The sequence below is a fragment of the Rhinolophus ferrumequinum genome, chromosome 5 (genome assembly GCF_004115265.2).
Source record: "Rhinolophus ferrumequinum isolate MPI-CBG mRhiFer1 chromosome 5, mRhiFer1_v1.p, whole genome shotgun sequence".
Lineage (NCBI taxonomy): Eukaryota > Metazoa > Chordata > Mammalia > Chiroptera > Rhinolophidae > Rhinolophus > Rhinolophus ferrumequinum.
The window spans coordinates 39,698,223-39,714,759 of record NC_046288.1 but is presented as its reverse complement, the minus strand read 5'-3'; the positions used below and the strand labels follow the sequence as shown (position 1 = coordinate 39,714,759).

Sequence of the window (16,537 nt, the reverse complement as noted above, 5' to 3'; positions counted from 1 at the left end):
AGGATAACAAACAGTGGTGCAACTAGAACTTTCTTACACTGTTGGTTGTACAATCACTTTGAACAACTATATTGCAGACTCTTAAAATTTAAATACACACCTACCCTATGACTCACCCATCCTTCTCCTTGGTATTTACCCAGAGAAATTAAAGAAGACGTCCATACAAAGACTTGAATTGTTCATAAAAGTTTCATTTGTAGAAGTTAAAACTAGAACCAACCCAAATGTCCCTAAAAAAGTGAATGGATAAATCGTATCGTAGAACATCTATACAATGGACTATTACACAGCAAGAAAAAGGTATGAACTAGTGGTACATGCAACAACATAGATGAATTTCAAGATAATTATGCTAAGTGAAAGAAGCCAGATGAAAAAGAATACAGACTGTATGATCGCATTTATGTATAATTCATGCAAATGGCAACTAATTTATAGTGCCAGAAAATAGATTAGTGATTGGGCATAGGCTGGGGAAGGCAAGAGGCAAGGATTACTAAGGGCATTAGAAAACTTTTAGGGATAATGGATATATTCACAATCTTGATTGTGGTGATGGGTTCACTGTTTATACCTATGTCAAAACTTATCAAATTGCGCACTTTAAATATGTGGCATTTACTGCATGTCATTTGCACTTCAACAAAGCTGGTTAAGAAAATCAGAATTTATAGATGACTTAGATGACATAGAAAAGCACAAAAGACACAGACTTTTGCTACCCAGAGAATCTAAACACAAGAATTTTTCTCCACAAGATAGAGGCCCTCAATCAGTCATTCTACATAAACGACGACTTATATATATAAGACACACAAATACACAAAATTTTCTTTTTTAAATCACCTAGCTGCCAGAAAGCTAATATAATGCTGGGGTAAGCATATTGAGATTTCATTAAGTACAATGATTTATTGTTTTCTTCTCACTGGAAATTAAACACATGCTTCTGGATCTAGCCTGTCATTCATTCTGTTGCTATTATGGGAGTTCTCAGGCAGCTGAGGCCACAGAGGGCAAAGATGCCAACTATTTACATATCATATTAAGCATGTGATGACAGAATTGCCAGGCAAATTTAATTTTTCATTCTACACTCCAAAAGTGCAAGATATTATAGAAAAAAAAGTGCATTTAACATGTTCCATGGGGAAATATATATTACAGAGCAGTCCGGAAATTCCTTTGTTCAAAATAAACACATAATCTGGGAAAGACTCAAAAAACTGAAATGGTATGGCCTCTGGAGAATAGAAACGGAAGAATAAAAAAATGTTTTACTTTTTGATGTGGCTTTTTACACGCTTGAAGTTGTTGTCGTGAGCACAAGTTACATTTTTCAAGAGAAAAATAAACAATAAAAATTTTTAAATGAAGTGCAGCTCTGTCACTGTGATTACCTGTCCCTCGGTCAATCAGACACTGAAGAATGGGTCTGTTTCTAGGACTCACCTCTTCAAATCAAAACAGTTCTCTTTTTAAAATTTTAATTATTTTTTTATTTACCACTGCTTCTACAAATTCTATTTGACATATTAAATTGGTGCACCACTTGCAGAGATAATTGGGGATGGTGGCTGGTAACCTTGTAAATATAAATGGGATTGAGATATAAATCAGTGTGACCCCCCACTTCCCTGGCTATAATAGGTCTGGAAACATGGGTTAATTCAATAGATTGTTTTTTCATCTATAACTTGAGGGCTATCTTTATCCTTTTATGTAGTTGTAGCTAACTTACATTCACTTGCTAGCTTTTGAAAATATTCATTATATGCCTTACATTATATTCATACTGCATTCCATAGAGAAACAAAATGTGCAGTTATCCATCCTCAGCCATGTCATTGAAAGATATTTTTCTCTGTCATTCGGTAACTTTGCATCCCATTAGAAAAGCTTCCAAAATGTTAGTAGGCATCCATTATCAGATTAAATACTTCTTAGGTTCAGTATTTCATATGTATCAACTGAAGAATGGTATAAATGCTCTTTATATGTTATCTGCTAATAAATTCTACTGGAGAAAAAAACTGCTTATATTGAAGGAAATCTAATTAGAGACTTCAGTTTATCGTTATGCAAGTGCCCACAGGAAAAGCAGCACCTATGCCTAAATTAGTTACATATTTTCTTTAAAAAAAAGTGAAAAAATTAAAAGGAACATAAAATATGTTATATTATTCTCTACAATCCAGCATAAACCCAGGTTCTACAAAATAATGGTATAATCTCCTTTATAGTACTTCTGTACTCTTTTAAACAATAACGTATTTTTTGACAATAATGTATTACTTTTCTTTACAAGATATCAAAAGTAACCTTAGTATAAAATTACAATGTTTAATGGCTCTAGTTCCAAGAGCAATTTTTGTACCAAATCTATTACCAATTATTCTCAGACATACTGGTTTCAAAGTCAGATTTCATCACTAACTCTGCAATTTTGAACCAAAATCATAACCTCTGTGATGCTCAATTTTCTCTTTTATAAAATGGGGACAGTGATCCATGCTTCATAGGCTTGTTGTAAGGTTTAAATTAGATGATATATGTAAATGCTTGGAATATGATATTCAATAGGTGTTTTCACCTTACTCATCACAGTTATAAGCAGCAGATCCACCTAGCCAATATTTTTAAAAATGAAAGAATTGAAACTTCCCTTTCTGTTAATGGTTCAGTCTTACCAAATAAGTTTGGTTTAATGGGTCATTACTAGATCACACATGTATAGTTATATAGTTTTTGCATTCAGTAACTTGGGTCTTATATATTCTATTATTGGAAACGTAGTTTCAGAACATCAACCTTATAAATATGTTTTTTCCCTGAGGGGTAATATTTCCATTTTGGCTACATGATGTGGTTTTATATGTTTAACACCATTTTTAAGTTATAAGTTAAGGCTTCAATACCATAAAACTTCTAAGATCCAGGAACCCATTCACAATAATTTCAGCACACTGAGACAGTACAGGAATAATTTTAAGGAGTTAGGCTGAGAAGTGGCACCCTGATCATCCACAGATTTTAGTATCTTGGAGAAAAACAGACTCAAAGTGATTAACTGGCAACTAGAAAAACTACTTTATAAAGGCTTTCTCTAACCAACTCTACTAAGACATAACCAATAACCAAAAACATACCTTATAAATACTCAACACACACAAAAAGGCATGGATATTCCTTTGGTATGTAATCATACCATTCTTTATTCAACAAAGTTTTATTAAGTGCTTACCAGGTATCAAGTTTTGGAGATCCTAGATTAGAAAGACATACCATTGTCTCCCAACGATTACACTTTGTAGTGGCTTAAGCTGCCAGACATGGAAACAGGTCATTGTGGTAGCACGCATCATATGTTGGGAGGGACAGATTATAGACAGTGGTGGAAGAGGGGGCACCTGGCCCTGAGAATAGGTGTGAGGAAGTCTTCAGGGACAAGATAGTACCTGAACTTCATTCTAAAGGATAAGTAGGAGCTAGCAAAGCCCAGGTGCCAGGACAGAGCCCTCTAGGCAGACACCACTGGTGCCTTGTCTAAATAAAGAGTTGGCTTTTTGATGAAATGCTAATGAACTATTTGAAAATCTGCCTTGTTGATATTAGTAAAGAAGCCTTAAAATGAAGCTCAATTTCTATGAAGTCTGACAGGCTATTCCCTTGCCATCTTAAAACTGTCAATATGAGCTGCCTTAATACTGACTGAAAATGTCACCACACGCAATTCAATCTTTATTCATCAAAAATTGTCAAGTAGCGTATTTCAAGAAGCTGTTTCAGCAACCACCAATATAGGCATGCACAATTAGAAGATTCACTTCACAAGAGAAAGCTTGGAGTATGTTAACTAAAGAAAGAGTATGCATCCAAATGAAATCATTAACAAGAACTAAAAGAATATTTTCCCCAAAAGATTCCAAAAATATATCAGTTGGCATTAAGTTAAAAGAATAATACTTCCCCCAATATGGGACGTTCCCATGTAAAAATAGAGGACCATCTTTATACTTACTCTTTTTTACATTCACTAACTTGGTCTTTATATATTTTATTTACTGGACACATTTTAGACTCAGAGCATCAGCCCTCATAAGTGACCAAATCAATCCCGGTGTTTTATCATCCCATAGACATAGATATCATGTTTATTAGATAAAGAATCGTGTTTCCAGGGTAAACTCTGAGGTTTTTCCACACCTCTAAGAAATCATCATTGGCACTTAAATAATAAATTACAATCTCAAAAAAAATAAACTAAAAAATTATGTGGATGTGCAGCATTCCCAATTAACAATGAATATTGGGAGATCCCCCTTTGTCTAAAAAAAAGGATATTTTTGGAGGTGTTGTTTGCAAATATCTTCTCCCATTCAGTTGGCTGCCTCTTTGTTTTGTTGATGGTTTCCTTTGCTGTGCAGAATATTTTCAGGTTGATATAGTCTCATTTATTTATTTTTGCTTTTACTTTCCTTGCCTTTGAGGTCAAATTCTTAATATCTTCTCTAAGACCAAGGTCCATAAGTTTAGCAACTAAGTTTTCTTCTATGTATTTTACTATTTCTGGTCTTATACTTAGTCTTTGATCCATTTTGAGTTAACTTTTGTGTATGGTGATATACAGCAGTTTAGTTAAATTCTTTTTACATGTGGCTTTCCAATTTTCCCAGCATCATTTATTGAAGAGGCTTTCTTTTCTCCATTGTATGTTTTTGGCTCCTTCGTCAAAAATTATTTGCCCATATATATGTGGGTTTATTTCTAGGCTCTCAATTCTGTTCCATTGGTCTGTGCGTCTGTTTTTCTGCCAAAACCATGCTGTTTGATTATGTGTCTTTATAGTATAATTTGAATGTAAGTTGGTACAGCCACAATGGAAAATAGTATGGAGGTTCCTCAAATAATTAAGAATAAAATTATCATACAACCCAGCAACCCCTCTTCTGGGTATCTACCAAAAATTATTAAAAACAGTTATTCATAAAGATATATGTACCCCTATGCTCATTATAGCATTATTCATGGTGGCCAAGATATAGAAACAACTGAAGTGTCCTTCGATAGATGATTGGATAAAGAAGATGCGGTACGTATATACAATGAAATATTACTCGGCCATAAGAGAAGATGAAGTACTACCATTTGCAACAACATGGATGGATCTTGAGATTATCATGCTAAACAAAATAAGTCAGATGGAAAAAGTCAAGAACTATATAATTTCACTCACATGTAGGATATAAAACTGAAGCAACAAATGAACAAGACAAACAAAAACTCATAGACACAGACTACAGCATGGTGGTTACCAGAGGGAAAGAGGGGTGGGGACAGGTAGAAAAGAGTAAAGGGGATCAAATATATGATGACGGAAGGAGATTTGATTTTGGGTGATGAACACACAATATACACGTGATATATTATAGAATTGTACATTTAAAATCTATATAATTTTACTAACCAATGTCACCCCAAAAATGTAATTTAAAAATCACATTTTCTTTTAGACAATGAGATTCTGTAGTCACCTCATTATATTTTACAATGCATATTCTGAGCATGTTTTGCCACATCAAATTTGTATATTTTTCTTCAATATAAGAGTATTCATTATTTGCCACCATGCTTGAAAATATTTAACTATAATATCCCAAACTGCTTTATGTTTATTCCCCCAGTGTGCTTTCATATTAATTGTCCAAAGCATTATAAAAATGTTCACACTGGTCTGTGTTGAACAATGTATTATAAACAAAAAAATTTTTTTCATGGAAAGGTTAAGCATATAGTGAAAAAAAATTAGCCTTTGAGCTAAATGCTGTCTATAAGCTTAATATGTGACCACTATAGCTCGTCATTCTATGAAGCTCAAAATTCACTATCGAAAGATCTCTCCAAGTCATGTTTCTGGCCTCTATTAGGTCTATGAACAAAATGTTAATGACATATTCCTTATGTGATAAGGAAAGGTGTGTTTCTGATTATTATAGAACCAGGTAAAATATTTCCATTCACGTTATTTATGAGTATTCATTTTGCTGCCTTATATCTTCAAATGAATATGTCATGCCTCTAGAAATGTTGTAATAAGACCATGATTTCTCTTTTCTTTGGAATGCTCCATAGCACCTGGTGTAATGCTCTGCAATTAGCAAATGATCTATAACCATTAATAGTCTGTTGGCTAAGCTTTTCAAATTTAAAAGTAAGCCCATAATCAGTCTCATAAAGTGTCAAATGCTTGGAAAGAATTCAATGTGCTCAAGGAAGTGTTTTGTTCAGTAGTTACCCTCGTCACCCTTCCAGAACTTCACCTTGACCCTCATATCTCTGTTAAATAAATAATAGAATGGGGACAATTATGGATTTAACTGTCTTACCTACGGCTATTGAAGAGTTACCTTGAAAGTCCATGAGACACTGATTTGTAATTTTTCTAAAGTACAAATTTAATTTCTTTGAAACTGTTGCAGATTTTCTGACTGCTGAGGCTGAATTACAGCTGTTTTGTTTTAAGCTAATCATTTCAAATCACTTTGGAGGTACAGATGACCCTTAAACAATATGGGTTCAACTGTGCTGATCCACCTACTCATATACAGAGATTGTTTTCTCTTTTTTTTTTTTCCAGTAAATACAGTCAGCCCTTCCTATCTGTGGGATTCACATCTGCACATTCAACCAACCACAAATAGAAAGCAATATTTTCATATTCCCAACTGTGGTTCCCCAACCCTGGATTTTCCCCATGGTTGGTTGAATCCACAGATATGAAGTGACAACTGTAGAGTCAAAAGTTATATACAGATTTTTGGCACCCCTCACCCTCATGTTGTTCAAAGTCAACTGTACTTGTGATTTGGGGCTTTCAGACAAGTCTTTGGATGCATCCCTCACACATCACTCCTGCCTCAGTTCTCATCACCCTCTTCCAAGCCTTGTCCACAACTACTACAACGCATGCTCACAGCCTAGTCTAGTCAAATTAGAGACCTTCAACCTTCCTCCACTCTCCCATATCTACATTCCTTTACAACGGAGTTATTTGAAAGGTTTAAACAGAGAAATAGCATGAACAGATTTATGCTTCATAAAAGCCACTTTGAAAAGTTAGTTCAATTAAGTTTAATAAAGTACCTCCTTTCTATGCTCTCATTGTGCCATGAGTGTATTTATTCAAGATTTCATGGACCACAACACCCAAATCCTTAAAACCCCTGTCGTCTCCCTCCAAATGTTGAGCTCTTTTTACCATGTAGCCTCTTCAAGATTCTTCACCCAAAATTACATGATTCTAGTAATTTCAATAACATCAGAAGAAACTTCCTCTTCCAGGAAAGATGGAGAAACAGAGGACGGATTTATCTTTTTTCTGAAAATAACTTTAAATGGGCGAAACATATAAAATGACAATTCTCAAGATACAGAACATCAGACAATAAAAAACAGTGATTTCTAAGAGACATGAAACAAAGTGAATCCTACAATTGCCTCTGCTTAATGCCCAGGGAGTTTTACAAACCATGATTTAGGGAGGGAGAATTTATGCCGGTTAGAAGATAAGATGACAGTAGGGATCGAGGGAAGCCAAAGCATCTAGAGTTCATCGAGAGGAAGACTGGAGAAAGCTGTAGAAATAGAGCACCAAGTTTGAGGAGCACCCCCTTCATGTCTTCAGCTGAGTACAGATTGGAGCATAAGTGTGAGGTATCTACCCAAGACCGAGGAAAGAAACATTCAAAAAGATTAGAGAGAAAAAAATATAGCCGGAGTTCACAGAGGGCCACAAACAGTTTCTAGATCCACCAGGCAGAATTGAAAACCTCAGAAGGGCTTTACCTCAATAGTGGGAAAACACAGCCCTAAAATAAATGCAGCTCTAGTCCTACCTAACAAAGCTTAAGAGCTAGACTCAATAGGATCGAATAACTAAGTAATGTAACTGTGTCCCTGAATGAAACTCAATAGCAATTGTAGGAATACAAAAATACCTAGCACCAACAAGATAAAATTGATTGAGTTGTGTATATGTAAAGTAGTACGTAAAGTTTGTAATTTTATAATTAGCTCCTCCATTCAATTATAAAATCACCTCAGAGCCATATGTCTAAATAATCAACGTACTGTAACTCTCTTATTTCTTTCCCTTTATTCTACTGCCTATGAAAGCTTTGTGATTTGCTCTCAAAGGTTTATAATTAGACTCTGCTAGCAGACTTTGTTGCCTTATTTTGTCTGCTTATTTTGTCGCCTTTTATGTCACCCATTGACATTGCACTTTGAGATTTATTTTAATTAAATACTACATATTTTCTAAATTAAGATACAATTCAACTTGCAAGATGGTGATTGTTACCTAGAATCCTAAGAGTATTTGTACTAATCATGGCTTTAGAGATCATACAGATCAATGCCTTCATGATCCAGACGTGCACGTCACAGATCAGATTAATGTTATTCGGCTAGTTAATCTTAAAGTCATGACACAAAAAAGCCCCTTTACTGATAGTCTCATGCTCTTTGTATTATTGCATACTCTATCTGTTTTCCCAATTACTCTGATAAAAACTAAATTGAACTATATAGTTTGGTCATTTCCAGGGTGATACTAAAAATGGTTTACAGCCAAAATGGCTGGAGCAGAATTCTGGGCGAAAGCGTCACCATTCAAGATCCTAACCCTTTATATGTAGAGGATAGAGGTGAGCTCAGGAGAAAGAATGAGATGGCGAGAGATGAGGAAAACCCTTCTGAATCAGAGCCGTGGCTATTTATTAACCAGTATGAATGTCTTTCAATATTATAATAACAGACCGAGGGCAAACTGACTTAATGGAATATCAGATCATTCCCTAACTTTTTCTTTGTGTACCTAATGCTTCCAGGGTAATTTTTCAAACCTTAGAATCTATTTGGATAAGTCCAATCTCTTCTGAAAAACTGTAAAGCAATTTACCTAACAACCCCTCCTGCTTTAGGAAGCTGAAAGACAAACTGGTTGCTAGGCAACAACTAATTTCTTTCAGCAACAACAAAAATGAAGCGGTCACCTTTTTTTTTCAACAACAAAAAAAACAGTCTTAAGTCTGTAGAGAACCGACCAAAACCAAGTTTGGATGCTTTCATTGGGGTCTCTTATGAACACTGCCCGTAATTAGATAACTAAGGCTTATTCTTATTCAAGGACACAAAGGAGAAACTGAAAGAGAGCTTATCACATCACAAATAATGAGAGAAACATTTAGGCAAAACCATAAGGGTTGGATCATTAAAATCACATTCTTTTCCTAAAATTTGCATTTCAATATCGACATGTTAGAAATACTATATCATTCAAACTAGGATACAGAGTGGTATTCCAGAAGTTATGTTTCCATGGGATAAATAAAATATATACTTCTTGAGCATCCATTATCTTTAGTGGTAGGAAAATTCTTGTTTATTTCTGGGTCAAAATAAACATAGATGTGTCATTGAACAGAATCCAAAATCACACAAATTTTTAGGGAAACATGAGGCAAATTTTACAATTGTGGGGTAAATTGTAAATTGTAAATTGCAGATACTCATGTATTCGCAGTCATCTGACAGCCTGACTGGGGCTGGTGGCCAAGATGGCCTCACTCATATGCAGCAATTGGTGCTGGTTATACACAGGGAAGCCTTGGTTTTCCTGCATTTGGCTTCTCATCCTCAATATAATAGTCTGGATTCTTCCCAGGATGGTGGTTTCAAGGTTCCAGTAAAGTAAGGATAAAAACTACAAGACCTCTTAAGATCTAAGCTCCAGGAATTGCACTCTATCACTTGTGCCACACTCTATCGGTCAAAGCAAGTCACAAAGCCAGCCCTAATTTAAAGTGCATAGAAATACATTCTGCCTCTTGCTTAGAGAAGCAGCTACTTCACAATGCAAAGGTGCATGATGGATACCAAGAGCTGTGATTCGCAGGGGTCATTATTACAACAATCTACCATGGGGTATTTCAGTGAGTTGAACAGATTCTAGTGAACTGTCATCCACTTTACAAGTCCTTAAGAGGGCAAATCCTTCACTTAAGCAAACACCAGTTAAGCTTGGTAGTAGTTTCAGTTTGGGAGGTGAGGCCAACACAGGAATGGATTGTGTTAGCAAAGATATTGTCTTTAGTAAAGGCAGTTGGAAAGAATGTGGGTGTTTGCTAAGATGCTCCCTGAAGTGAATATAAGTAGAAGCAAAAAGCCCCAAGTCTAATGAATACTAAATCATAAAAGGCCAGCACCATGACTGATAGAACTCTCAAAGATTGTTGAAACATGTAAACCTTCCAATGTATGTTTTTTGTATCCTTTGTTCTCCAAACTGTCTAAAAGTATAATTATATAGATATAATTATATAGATATAGATATATAGATATATAGACACACACACACACACACACACACACACACACACACACACACACACACACACCGAATAAGCTATGCCAACTGAAAAGGACCAGAAAGAAAGTTTTAAACAGGAAAATACATTAAGAAAACAAACGTAGCAATATGAGTGTCAATGAGGACCCTTAACACAAGAATGACCCCAGGGCCTTACAAGGCTTCATCTCAGTTAAGTACAGTTAAGACTTTCCACATTACAGCACTGGAATCTATAAGTAAAAATCAGTAGAATCCCATTTGCTTTCAGTATCACACAAGGCAACTGGTGGAGTTATTGTGCCAGTCTGACTACTTCTTCATGTTTGAAAAATGGCATTGTCCTATTTGTCTTCTCATGTAATATGATAAAAGGAAACTGAGCAAGAAAAATTGATAACCTTTAAGGTAAATCATATTAGAACCTTCTATTTTGATATTTTGGTTTTATTTATTAATATTTAAAGAACTTATATATTGTATTATAATAGCCATCAAAATGATATATGAGAATTAATTGACACAACTAAGTATACATTGATCACGATACCTTTATGATAAGATTCAGCTGTGGAGAATGGTGTTCTCCCCTCACTGTGTATTATAAAAGTCTGAATCTGGTTTTACGGGAAAATACAAGCCTAGAAAATATAGCTTATGACGTGGATACATAGAAAGAGGTGTGTATTTGCAAAAATACTGTACAGAATGTCCTGGTATTAAAGTAAAAGAAACTGTTAGAAAAGAAACAGGAAGAGAACTTTTGGTACTTCTTAAATAATACTGGATAATGAGTTAAAAATGGAAAACCATTTAACATGGGAACTACATATACACATACAGAAAACTAAAGCTAAGAAACTCTTCATGACCCTACGTAGTTCCCAAGCTCAAACTGGTTCCTAACCTCTACATTCATTCTCCTCTTCCCAATATCCATCACTTGATTCCCACTTATAGAATCAGTTCCACCTCCAGTGTCTACAACCGATTCAAATCAGAGTCATAGTTTTATGGTTTGGGAGTGAGCATCAAATCACTCTTGATGAAACATACTGGGGTGTCATTAGGATGTGCGTCTTAGTTCTCTAACTCCACAGAGAGTAATTGACCAAGAGTATTACTTGCTGTGCTCTGAAACCCACTGCCACACGGGCACCAAGGCCACGTTTTCCCACAGGCTCCTCCAAACCAATGGCGGAGCCCTGGGGCAGGCCCCCTCTTGTGAGAAACAGGAGTCCTCTGGTGGTTGATGCTGCCTGAAGGATTCCCAAACAGCCTTGTGGAGCCTTCATTAGGTTGCACGGCAAACTAAGGCGCTCCTACCCAAACTTCTTCAAATATGTATATTTGAAGACACGATTTCCTAGCTTGCTTTGTATCAATTTGTTTGTGTAAATGTAAAGTTTAGATTTACTCATCACAGAACAATTAAGATAAATAAAACAGGAGTTTACTTCTGATAAAATATTGGTCAGTGTTGCACTCTTGTAACTCAGTTATTGCTAATTTGAACTGAATCTTTCTCTGAATCACATGTAAACAAAATATGACTTATTGACTGATGCTGACCCAGGATTTATTTTATCTAATCCTTGGTCCTATTAAGGAAACCAACAGTGCCTTTGCCTGGGAAATGATGCCACATTATCACCAACGGAGTGTTTCTGAATCAATGACTGGTTTTCATGTTAATAGTAATATTGCTTATTTGCCAGAGGGTGGAGGATGGGAAGGGAACTAGTTGCTTGCTGTTCAACTTCAGGAAAAAAGTCATGTTTCTCTGAAAACTGTATCTTAAGAAATGGTGATGAGGATCCCAGACAAGAAAAAGCTGAATGAGTTCATCACCACCAAACCAGAGAGCAATAAGAAAGAAACAGAGAACTAATAAAACAATCAGAAAACAATAAAATGTCAACAACTACATGCCTATCAATAATCACTTTAAATGTAAATAGATTAAATGCTCCAATCAAAAGATGAATGGATAAAGAAAACATGATACATATATACAACAGACTATTACTTGGCCATAAAAAAAAGAATGAAATCTTTCCATTTGCAACAACATGGATGAACCTAGAGGATATTTGTTAAGTGAAATAAGTCAGACAAAGACAAATACCATATGATCTCACTTATATGTGGACTCTCAACACCAAATAAATGAACAAACAAAACAGAAACAAACTCATAGATACAGAAAACAAACTGATGGTTGCCAAACAGGGAACTGGAATAGTGATGTTTACAAGGCAATATTTTATTTTACAATAATTCATGAATTCTCAAAGGATCTTGCATTCAGTATGAATTATGATTAGATCACCTGACAGTTCTACCTAGAACAGATGTATCACCATGAAGTAAAATCAATGCTACCACACTTGCCTATTCAAACAGCCTTCTTTTTCATATTCATTTTCACCTTGTTCTTTAAAATAAGAAAGAGCACAAAATTTAGCTACAGGAGTAGAAGCCATTATCAGAAGAAATTTAGGAGTAGAATAATTGATATCTTGAGGAATTAATACCATGCACAGTAACATATCACATACATAATTGTTGACTGTGTTTACAAAGGCTCCTCAATACTGTACTTCTGTAGTAAAAATTCATCTCTTATTACTCATACTTGCAAGAATCTTTTCACCCTGAATCTCATAGTCTCATAGTTTTTACTATAAGGGATTCAACAGCATCCTTAAGAATGGTTTAAACACAACTGGGAATTTCAAACACCTGATTGTCTGGGAACAGGGCTAATGGAATGGAGGGTGGGTGCAAGAAAACTAGACATTTGTGTAAGATCTGTAATGAGGCAATGGGGTACAGAAGCAGGGGTACAATACAAGGTCATAATAAATCACTGTCATGTGCAACTTGCCATGTTCCTGACCTGCAAGTCCTGGGGATATAAGATGGAGCATTCCAAGCAGGTATTTTCTCATAGCGACAACAACTGCCACACCTTCCCCAGCCCCATACAGCCATTGCTTTATAGCATTTAGATGCAGTGTGACCCAATAGGAGAAGCCACTCATTCAATCTCAGTCTCCACTTATAGAATAGCCAACACACCCAGGAGAAACAATTAATACTTTCAGAAATATTTACATGTCCAGGCTTGTTAAAATCTAATTATGCATGTGCCTTATGAGTTCAAGTTCACAATTTTGAATTATAACTTTTTCTCAGTCTTATAATATATGTGCTTTTAAGAAATTACATATTTAGAATTAAAGCACCTTGAATTCTATGTGATATTTTAATTAAAACTTTGAAAGACAATATTTAAAAAATTTTAGGAATGAAATTTATAATTTCAAAATATATATTTCTTCAGGCTGAGTATTTTACTATTTTTACAAAGCAAGGCATGTGTATGAAAAAGTAAAATAATAATGGCACAGAAGTCTAGTCTCCCCTCCCAAATCCCTTTCTCGGAGTCCCATTCTTTAGAAGTTGGTGTCACCATAATTAAGGGATATGTATACACTTCTACTTCTTCATATATTAGTTAGGGTTCTCTAGAAAAAACAAATAGGACAAATACATGGATGGATGGATGGATGGATGGATGGATGGATGGATGGATGGATGGAATAGATAGATAGATAGATAGATAGATAGATAGATAGATAGATAGATAGATAGATAGATAGATAGATAGATAGATAGAGATTTATTATAAGGAATTAGTTCACATGATGAAGGAGTTTGACAGGTCCAAAAATCTACAGGCTGAGTCAACAAGTGGACAACCCAGGAGAGCCAATGGTTTAGTTTCAGTCTGAAGCCCAGCAGGCACAAGACACAGAATGAGCTGACATCTCAGTTTGAGTCCAAAGACAGGACAAAGCCAATGTCCCATTTCAAAGGCACTCAGGTGGGAGGAATACTCTCTTACTCAGGAAAGGGTCAGACTTGTTCTACTCAGGCCTTCAACTGATTGGATAAGGCCCACCCATATTAGTAAGAGCAATCTGCTGTACTCAGTCAACCAATTCAAATGTTAATCTCATCCAAAACACCCTCACAGAAACAACCAGAATAATGTTTGACCAAATATCTGGGTATTCCAGGGTCAGTCAAGTTGACACATCATACTTTATCCATTTACTTTCTCTATGGATCGGGTATGATACCAACTGATGGAGCGAAGAACTAGTTCCCATATTTCTCTCCCATTTCCCTCCTCCTTCCCCCAGTCCTCATTACCTATGTGTATTCGTTACATTTTTAATTTTCAGTTTTTCCACTGATTGTGTCTAAAAGTTACATACATATAAAGGTACATACATATAAAGTTAAATTTCTTACTTGCTCTTTCACCTTTAGCTATTGTTTCTTAACATCTTACTAAGTACCACTCCACACTAATGCTCTCTCTCCCCCTCCTGACACCTGTCAGGTTTATCATCACATGCGTCTTGTCAAGGTTTATAATATTTATATCCTGTTCTGTAAGTATAATTAAAATCTCAGTGCTTCATTTGTAAAATTAGAGCCTAATAAACAGTATTTACAACATGAACTCATCATGTAATTACTATTAATTCTAAAACAGATTAATTGAAGAGACCCATAGAAAAAGGAAAATATGCTAGGCCCTTGCTGCTATTTAGTCTGTTACACACTCAGCATCAAATGGATTCTCTTTTCTTGCACTCCTCCAAGTGCTCAAAACCACCTGTAGTTTTTATTTGCTACATATTTGGCCATGACTTTCTTGTGTATTTGTTTCTCTTATCGGATTTCAATTTGCTCTTTTTCTCTTTTTGAAATAGATATTTCTATTCATTATATTTTTAATCATATTCCCCATTGAGCAAATTGTATCTTATTATTTTGAAAGATGGTCTTAAAAAGCCATCTGACTTTCTGTTCTAATTTGGACTGGTTACTTTCTAGAACTGCTGTACATCAGTCTTCCTGGGATTTCTTTTTATTATTCTCTTAAGTCATTCTTTGGTTTCCTGACACACATTCTTCCTTTTTCTTAGAATTTATTTTTCCTGCTTAAGTAGTTCTCCTCTTCCTCACCCCTGAGGAAAGAACAGTGGTAGACTTTCTGAATTCTTGAACATTGTAGAAATTTTTATTGTTCCCTCATTATCCCTTTTTATTGTTCCCTTAGACTGGTAGTTTGGCTCGGTAGAGAATGCTGCGTGTAAATTACAATCCATCAGAACTCTCAGTACATTATGCTATTGAAAAGAAAGAAATCTTCTATTATTCTGATTATCATATCTTTATACATATTCTTTTTTAATTTCTGATAGTCACAAGAAATTTTATTTATCCTTATTGTTCAGATATTCATAGAAATATACCTAAGTGTTTCTTAAAATATATTTAATCTGATTAACTTTAGTAGTCACTTTCAGTCTAAAGATACATGTCTTTCTTTAGAGCTAAGATATGTTATTTCGTTTCTTCTGCTCTTTCTTCTTTTAGATGCATATTAGCCTTTTTAGAGCAATACTTCTTGTCTCTTAAATCTGTCATCATATTTTCTATCTATTCTTTACCTTTTGAAAAATTCACTGATCTTATTTTCCAGGCTTCCTATTGATTTTTTTAAATTTTGGCCATAATATTTTTAAAATGTCCAAGAACAATTTGTTAATCTCTCATGGTCATTTTTCATAAAAGCTGGTTTTGTTTTATAGGTGCATTGCCTGTAAAGGGGATCAGAACTGGCTTTCTCAATATATATCACTTTGGTATCAGGATTATTTTGAGCTAAAAGCAACCTAGACCCTGTTGGCTCAAGAGAAGCTTTTACCTCTCCCTTAAAGAATTTAAATTGGGGATATTATCCATAATAAGAGTCAGTGCAAGAAAGAAATTTTTATGATCTATCTGTATGGCAGGGCAAACAACTAATTACTGAATATGTGCTCTTATCATCCTGTGAATTACCCTCCTCCCCTCTGAAGCCCCAGGCCCCTATCCCACTCTTTGGCTCAAGATGGCATATATCCTTCATTTGACCTTTCTGCCTTCAAATCTCTCACGTACATGTCGGTTCTGTGTGTACAAAAATTACATTTGTTTTCCTCATATTAATCTGTCTCATGTCAATTTCATTATTAGATCAGCTGAAAGAACCTT

The 16,537-nt window shown here is 35.1% G+C and overlaps 1 protein-coding gene across 2 annotated transcripts in view; it reads right to left on the bottom strand.

The window, feature by feature from the left end:
- Positions 1-16,537, bottom strand: part of ARHGAP24 (Rho GTPase activating protein 24) — a 701,125-nt gene that overhangs the window by 616,091 nt on the left and 68,497 nt on the right. The gene's annotated exons all lie outside the window — the stretch shown is intronic.